At 46.5% G+C, this 9,156-nt stretch overlaps 1 long non-coding RNA gene across 1 annotated transcript; it reads right to left on the bottom strand.

The window, feature by feature from the left end:
- Positions 1–3,770: 3,770 nt before the first annotated feature.
- On the bottom strand, positions 3,771–8,465 carry LOC144130096 (uncharacterized). Its single transcript, XR_013313961.1, has 2 exons — positions 8,309–8,465; positions 3,771–4,065 (listed from the first exon to the last, which is right to left on the bottom strand). It is a non-coding gene; the product is annotated as an uncharacterized LOC144130096 (long non-coding RNA).
- Positions 8,466–9,156: the final 691 nt, after the last annotated feature.

Here is a 9,156-nt window from a genome sequence, read left to right as displayed (position 1 = left end):
CTGAAATAATGAAATCGTTATAATGGACACCTGCTACTTAAACTACCAGCTGGTAGTTGTTGCTTTTTGTGTTCTTTTGTCATTCATGGGTGACCACCTATTTTTATTTCTTTCAGCAGTTCCGAGACAGACTGCTATGCGGTTTGGGGCAGCTAGGATTTCAACATGAAAGATATGAAACAAAGAGCACGACACAGAAGCCACACTATAGTTGGATATAACTCAAGAAAAAATGCGGCACTTCCCCTCAAATGACACCCCCACACACGCACACACACACAAGCCAATGGTGTCGACCAATTTTCATTGCGCCGCGGCCAATCCGATTAAATCATTGTTAACTGCCTTCCATCCGCCACCTCTTGCGATGACATTGAGGGAATGCCCCTTAGAGCGTCTTCGGCCTCATTGAGTCATATACGAGGTGGATCAGCAGGCCATTTACTCGGTATCTTCAGTCTCCAGGTAAAACGTGCACATACCTTATGGATGGCTGCCTCAGCGGCAGAGAAATCCCCATCTTGTAGATGCCACTTCTGACACGACTCAAACAGTCGTGGTGGAGTCGGCATTTCTGCAGTGCCAACATTTGTGCACACTTTTTCTGGTGCCACATGAACTTGAAATCCATGTGGCACGAGAAGCATCAAATACTGCAAAGGACTGCCGACTGGTGTCGGCCCAATTTTTGAAGCCGTTTCAACGAGTTGAATGCTTTCAAGGTGTCTTGAAAATGGTGGAGGACACAGTTCACCAATGCTTGCCCCAAGTGTTCTTATTCTTGAAGAAAGGTCCTCAAATGGCTGGGCGTGCTGTCTTGCATCATAAAACCTGGTGCTGATCGGCTTTGAGAGGCCACCTTGTCGCACACTCCTCCAGTCCACAAATTGCAAAGGTAGCGGTGCAAGTGGGCTGCTACGAGGGCGCCTCCGCTGCTGTGGCAGCTCGGTGCACGCTACCTCTGGTGGAGGTTCCTTATAGCCGTTGCTCTTTAGTAGCAACACTAGCTTTAATGCGGCTACACTGTGGCTACACACTCCACAGGCACCAGCTGGGCAATCGCATCTTGCAGACGCCACTAATCCACAGCTTTTCAAAGTAAGGCACACCACCTAGGGCTTTAATGCCTTCTGGCTCCGAAAACAAGTGCACTTGACATGCACCTCATCAGGCCTGCAAAAAAATGGAAAAATTTCATGTCAGCCATTTAGAGGAATTTTGGACCACTGCATACAGATATCATTTTTTTTTTACACTTTCCATTATAGCTCCATGCAACCTATTTAGTGAAATATAGACATGCCAATCAATTACATTCGCTTGAAACTGCATTACGATGACACGTGGAGCTCACAATATATTGTTGTTGTTTTTATTTTTTCACGTACTAGTATCCTATGGTGCTTCTGCTACTCTTGTATGGCAGAAACATGATAATACGTTTGTGGCGAGAGCCTCGTTCGCCAGAAAGCATGAAACATGCTCTGAGCGTGCACGTTCACAACAGACTTGATTCTCGGCCAAGGAAAACTAATTCTAAAGGATGTGCGGAGTCAAAGATATGCTTATATAAGGATAGGGTTAATTGGAGAGACATGGGAGAGGCCTTTGCCCTGCAGTGGGTGTAGTAAGGCTGATGATGATGATATATATATATATATATATATATATATATATATATATATATATATATATATATATATATATATATATATATATATATATATCTCGAAGGGCAAAGCGGCTAGAGGTTTATGCTGCAGCGCGCCTCCCGTGACCGACGAGCGGCGCTGATGGGCGAGGTGTCTTGAGTTACCGAACACACGGCACCGGCGGGCTCGAGTCGCTTCCCCCTTGCTTCCTCTACACGCTTGTTCCAAGAGAACAAAGAGCAGCCCACGCAAAACGCTTCAGTCATTGGCTCAGAACACTGTACAGACGCAGGCTTGTCTAGAGCGCCTGAACTGAGACCCGCGAAGCAAGAGATGAGAAATTTAAAAACAGGCGTTTTCACGGGTAATCTCAGCACGCAATCGCCGCAGCATAGCCAAACAAAGCATAAAAACAAACGAGCAGTTCTCACACAAAGCAGCTGCGGTAAGATTTCTGGTTACTTGTGTAGCACATCGATCCTGAGCTCTCTAGACCAGCGTGCACACATCAGCACGACTTCAGACAACATTAAGTACGAGGTCGCGTTCGTATCGCATTTTCGCCCAACATGACGCCCGAGTTCAAGTTTGTGCATTAAAATTTGTTAAACACGCTACGCTTATATTGTTCCTAGTGAGGAGACATATATGCTGCGGTTAGCAACTAAATATAAACGCGTTCACTGCCACTGACGTGCAGCGCGGACGCACTTCAGTGGTATGCACGGACGCAGCAGAAGCACCGAGAACGCGAATCTTTGCAAGTCCGCAAGAGAGGCACTAATACTGTACCTGCAGGATGACGCGGCCACGCGCACTGTCGACGGATCACAGTAAGTATCGCATACCAGCTTGTAGCTTCGCTGAGATGTGCGGCCGGACGGACCGCGCACACCGTGGGCATCACAATAGGAGTCCAAAAGCATTTCCGAAAATCCGTCCGGGATGATGGTCAGGTTCATCGACCACTGCAAATTTTCCGCCATCGCTTTCACAAATGCAACCAAAGTATTGTAGACGCCACAAGGTGGAAACTGGTGCAAAGGCTGTGCAGAGCACCTGTGCGTCTTCTAGGTGCCCAAAATATGGCGACGTCGCCGACGGAAGTTGATGAAGATGATGCCTGCCAAGTTGCGAGACTGAATTTTCTAAATGATCTATTCAAAGGTTCAAGATGCGCCTCACGAGATACTCGTTCACGCGTCCCGGACAAAAGCATCGCTACGGCGGACACTCTTCCTCGGGCTAGAGGGATGAACATGGGACTAGTCATTGGAGTACTGTTTGAAGCTGACGTCTCAGCATACGTGGACGGAGTTGTCAGATATGCGCTCTCAAATACCATATTAGACCGCATACGCTCAGAACAGACAAATGATCCAGAGTGCGCCTCTTTGCTCGAAGCGTTCGTCCATGGTTGGCCTGAGAAGGGCCGGGTACCACTAGTTCTAAAACCGTTTTAGGCATATCGCGGCTACATCAGGGTGTGCAAGAAGCTACTTCAGAAAGACTCCAGACTAGTAATTCCACGAGCGCGCCCTCCGCTCTCGCGCAAATGCTAAAGGATCGGCCTGGTGGCCAGGCATAAGCCAACAAATCGCATGAACCATAGCCAGCTGCCCAACCTATGCGCAAGAGCACACCCAATGTTTTGAACCGACGATCCGCTCTGAAACAACGGAGCTTCCAAGGAAAATAATCGGAGTGGGTCTATTCGATATGAAAGGAGCTGTTTGTCTTGCTGTTGTCGATTACCACTCGAGGTATCCTGAGCTGGCCCTTCTGGATCGTCAGAGGTGGTCATCCAGCATCTGAAAAGGATCTTGGCCAGGCACGGGATCCCGAAAATGTTGATATTGGACAAATGGTCAACACTTCATCTCATTTGCTTGCATTGAGCTTGCAAGCTTCTACGACTTCAAGCATGTTACGACGAGCCCTCGTTACCCGCAGGCTAACGTGGAAGCTGAGCTCATAGTAGGGACTCTCAAAAGGCTGCTAAAGAAAGCGCAATAACAATACATTGCCATGCAGAACTATAGAAATTCCCCGAGCCCGACCGGCTATAGTCCAGCGCAACTGCTAATGAGCCGTCACTTACGCTCAAGAGTGTCATGCATGCTATCCGCGCTAAAGCCTCGACTAGTCGCGCTTCTTGGAAAAAGCAAGACGAAAACTGCCGACAGAAACAAAAGTTGTATTTTGACAGACGTCATGCTGCTAGAGTTCTTCCCAGTTTGTCTGCAAATAACCAGGTGTTGCTGCGGGACAGGTGCGCCCGAGGCAAAGTCATTCGCCCATCTTCGACACCAAGGTCTTACTGCGGGCCCAGACTGAAGGGGGAGCCATACGCCGAAACAGACGTCATCTGGTGCTGCTCCCTGACGAAGAAACCAGCCCTGCACAGGTCGACCTGCGTCAACAAAGCAGCCAGCTTACAGAAACAAGCACCAACGACGTGATGACACGAACTGCTTCTGATTCGCTTGGCAAGACCATCGTGCCGAATTAGTCATCCAACAAAACCCAAGCGAACGTGCCTGAAAATGCAACTTCAACACGAGTTCAAAGAACGACGCGGTATAGGAGCATCGTACGAACGCCGAAAATACTCGGTATCTATGACTTAATGCTGAAGTGTATGTGTTTTTTGTGGGCACACGCAGTGCTTGTAAAACAAGGGAAGATGTGACAGCCATCCTGATAAGACTGTGCGCGTCGCCGTCCCACTTATACACACTGAGATGTGCGCTATGCCTTCCTTTCCATCACCCAGTTCTCACGTAAGTCACGTTCTGGCTGTATATATTGCGCGACGGAACATTGAAAGGGGCCATTTCTTGGTCACCATCACGAGCGTCTGTCTGACTGGTCTGACAATCTCTACAATTTATTTTGACATTATTCCAAACTTGTTTAGGCCGATGTTTCAATCGCAAATTAAAGAGTTAAAATAAGCATGCTTTGATTGTTTCGTAGCAGCCTGTGATTCGCTTGCTGATCTACGTAGTTCTATCTTGGAGGCTGATGGTGTTCTTTTTAAAAGCTTTCTATGTTTGCTGCCTTCGCCGAGCAATTTCACGTACTGTCTTCAAGAACCGCAGTTTGCTTTTACTACGCCTTGATGTCAACAACCATGAAAGCAGAAATTGTTTATTTTGCTGAATTTCTAGCGTAAAATAGTGCGTGGGTTTGTAATATCGAGGGGGGGGGGGGGGGGGGGAGGGGTATATATACCTTTTCCCCATTTAATCGCGGCTGACGCAGTTCAAAGCCACTGCACCACAACCCGTGATCGTATACGCTACCGAGTGCACGCCGACCACGGGGGCCTTACTCTGAGGGAAACAAAAGAACGACAGTCTGGCAAACACAAACAAGGCATTTATTGCTGCAGCAACAATAACGTCAGCAAGCAACAAAACACGCTAAGGAATCGAGGTCGTCCGACTCACCGGCAAGGTTACGAGCGAATGTTCGCCCACGCTAGGTCAGAGGACACAGCGCTCCTGTCCACTTGTGTCCTTTCCGCTTCGTTTCTTGTGTCCTCGCTTTTTTGCACTAGAAATTTGGGATTTGTTTTCTGAATATGCCCCGTAATTCATTCACACCTTCTGATTATGAAAGCGTCAAGAATACACCAAAGCATGTGCTAATTCAGATGTTACGTCGTTTACACGGGCTTTTTTAGCTATAAATGCGCCGGAGTCTGCTGCTTGTAATTTTCTGCTCATGTCTCTAATTCATCTCACACAAAACAATATTTTCATTGGCTATGCTCGGTAATACAAGGATGAATTGTACCGTCGACGGCAAATTGGTAGCCCCCAGTGGGCTGCATTATCGGCTGTGATAGAGCAAAATAACTGCATATTTGACCCATTTCTCTGATTGTCATATGATTCGCACTTGACGCACCGTCTTTGTTGGAACAATCTATCACGGGGAGATTAAAATCGCCGTATATTACGAACGACCAGAGCTTGACGTTGGCTTCTAAAGGTAAGGTAAAATGAGCGTACTGAGAATGATTTTCCATTGCGTAGTCTAATTTCTTTGCACACAGCTTCACTTTGCCCGCCATCAATATCTATGACTGCTGTGACAAATTCGGTTTAGTCTTCATTTTTGGACGTAAATTTAGAACTGGAAATGTTATGGGTTAATATAGGGCCGGGCTTTCAAAAAATCTTCGGTGGCGTCAGCAACAAGCCTCCTAACTGTCATCCTGACTTTATTGATAGTCTTCACAATATTGTCGCTTGAGTTCAGTCACTGTTTCCAAGTGCTGCTTTAGTTCTAGCGGGCGATTTTAATTATCCAGGCATCAACTGGACTACAGACTGCACACAGCGAGTGTACAAATAAAGGTGTATTCATACAAATGCTTGACTTAGCTCAATTTTTTTTTGTTTACAGCTTGTGGCTATTATAACCGAAAACGTAGCATATGGACGGGACGTAGAAGGGTGAAGACAGGACGATTGCTACACTTACAACTGAAATGAATGAAATGCGACAGTAAACCACACCCCATCGCAGAGCAACAACACGCATGCGCATAACATAAAACAAGGTAAAAACAAACTGATAATCTTAAAACGTGTGGAAAAAGATAACAAAGGAGAAAAGAGAAAGAGCGATAGATAATAAAAGGTGCTAAGAAAACTCAAGTGCGTTTTAAAAACTTCAATTCCATCTCCATCAGATACACAGATGGGGTACTAATGCACGTACCTTCACTACATTTTGAAATTTCCTGGGCTTCCAAGATTTCCCTAGCCAAATGGGTTTTACCATGCCCTACAATCTTAGTACTATTAAGCAGGGGAAAACAACCATTGCACTTCTTGCAATGCACTGGTACGTGTTCTCCAGTTTGTTGGCGAAGTGAAGAAGCATGTTCACCCACTCACGTTTAGACACCTGCCCGTCTGCCCAACGTACACAGACCCACGTCGGAGTGGGAACTCATAAACAATATCTGTTGCGCATGAGACGTACGGTTTTCTATGTTTTATGCCACAACCTGGTTCTCTTTCCCTCTCTCGATCTGCTAAAGCACATAGCATTGCCAGCTTGAGGGGCGTAGAAAACACGACGTCAACCCCAAATTTTGCTGCCACTCTCTTCAAGTTGTGGGAGAGTATGTGTACATAGGGCATAACTTCAAACTTCCTATTCTTTTGGTCACCTGGTGTGATACGACGTAACAGAAGCTCTTGTTTTTCTTTTAGCAGTTTCTTTCTGAGACCATCTGCAACTGCCACAAGAACATCGGCAGGGAAGCCTGCTTCCTTAAGTCTCTCGACCTGAATGTCAAAACTTCTTCCCACTCTAGGAGGGCATGACTTTATAAGTGCTGACCTAAAACATGTAGCTGCTATGCCTCGCTTTATGAGCTTCGAATGGGAAGAGTCGTAAGGTAGAAGCGCTTTTTTGGATCGAGGTTCGTAAGCCCAGCAAATTTGCCCAGCAGTATTAAAATACAGGTGAATATCTAAAAACTGAATGGAATCATGAGCCGGCAGTTCAATGGAGAAGTTCAATGAATTCATGATTCCTTTGAAACGAGCTAGGATCGAGTCTTCTACTAAAACCAAGTCATCTCTAAGAGAAAGTTTGAGGACAACAAGAAAATCATCGACATATCTAAAAATACGCACAATGTGCTCGTCACTCAACTGAGACTGAAGCAATCGTCCAAACTTAGCCAGAAAAATTTCGCAAAGCACAGGGGCGACACTTGACCCAATACAAATGCCACGTTTCTGAATGTAGAAATGCTGTCTATGGTTAACAATCGTGGAATTTAGGTACATAGACAGGAGTTCCAAAAAAGAATCAATGCTGACACCGCAAGAATTCTGAATGGACACCGGTCCCGCCTCTTCAATGCACTCCCTTACCGCAATAAACAGTTCGTCGTGCGGCACCGAGTAAAAAAGTTCCTCAATGTCCACAGAAAAAGCCGAATTAGCACCGCACAAATCACCCCGCAGGATGTCAACTAGCACAGCCGAGCTGGCGACTTTGAAAGGGTCCACAGTAACAAGCCTGCTCAAGTGACCCTGGAAGAACTTGGCTAGTCGAGCTTGCCAGCTGTGCCTCTCTGTGATGATGGCTCTGAAGGGACAGTCCGGCTTGTGCGTTTTTGCGTTGAAAAAAACTTTCAAAGCATTGCCCTTTCAGTTTCTCACTTCCCTCTCCAGTTAGTCCAGCTTACACTCTTGCAGCAACTTCAGCGCTCTGGTCCTAGCCTTAGCCGGCTTAAGAAGCGAGCGCCTGAAGTTCTTCTCAATAGTGTTGGCCGCCTTTGCTTCATACATCTCACGAGGAAGAACTACAAAGCCTCCATCTTTATCTGCGAGCATCAAAGCCAACTTTGAATCACGGAAGTGCCCAACAACACTCTTCACCTTTGTGAGGCTCTTTTTTCCCAGCTTGTACGTCTTGTCAACTGTGTCAATAGCCTCCGAAATGCAATGTGCTCTCTCATCACGGCTCGCCTTGTCGGCAATTCTGTGAACTGAAGCAAGGATTTCATGCTTGGGAACAGTTACCTCAAGGCCAAACTTCGGGCATTTTTCTAGAACCCGCTGAACTTCGCTTGGTACAGAACTATCCCCCAAGAACGTAACTGGAACCTTGCCTACCTGCTTCTTGGACTTCTTCGGAAGGTCTTGAAGTTGCTTCTGCCACAACCACTCCGTCAATATGGTTGCATTGCCTTGAAAGTCTCGGAGCATCTTGAAGCCTGCCGAACCACCTCCTCGCGAGTTCAGGCACAGCAACCGGAGCCAGTCCTGAAGAAGACCAACTTGTCTCCAACACTCTGCTTTTATGATTTTTGCTATCCGCTTCCAGTGGCCTGTGGAAGGACCAACCACACCGAACATGCCGGCGACATCAGGAGGACACCAGTGTTTCCGTAGGCAGTAATTGAAGAGTCGAGCTCGGCACGTCGTGGTTGCAATAAGCGTTGCACATAGCACATAGACTTCCCAACTCGTGACTCTGCAGTCTTGGACCTTAGACGATCCACCCTAAATATTCCACAACAACGGTTGCTGGCAAAATAAGTGAGTATTTTGCTGTTCATGTTAATCTTTTTCTCGAAGTCGAGAAATGCGATCGCGAAAGACACATATACATGATTACAGAAGGGCAGCTATGGAAAGCCTCATGTCAATGTTGGCCGATTTCTCGCCTATTTATCTCGATGGCTTTGAGGATTGGTCGATCTGCGACAGCTGGGTACTGCTTCGTGACCAACTGTTGAAATGTCGAAGAGCATGCGTACCGGGTTATAAATTGCCCCTGGTCATCGTAATCGCTGGTTCACAACAAAAATTAAGAGCAGTATACGGTAAAAGAAGCGCTTATACCAATATGCAGCCAGCTCAGACTAGGAGTAGCGCTAGAAGACTTTACATGAACAGTCTCTTCTTTTGAAAAAACCAATAAAGCAAGCTAAAGATACTTTATTTAATACTGAAATTTC

Source organism: Amblyomma americanum, chromosome 4, assembly GCF_052857255.1.
Source record: "Amblyomma americanum isolate KBUSLIRL-KWMA chromosome 4, ASM5285725v1, whole genome shotgun sequence".
NCBI lineage: Eukaryota > Metazoa > Arthropoda > Arachnida > Ixodida > Ixodidae > Amblyomma > Amblyomma americanum.
The sequence above is the reverse complement of the archived record's forward strand: the minus strand, read 5'-3'. Positions and strand labels throughout refer to the sequence as shown.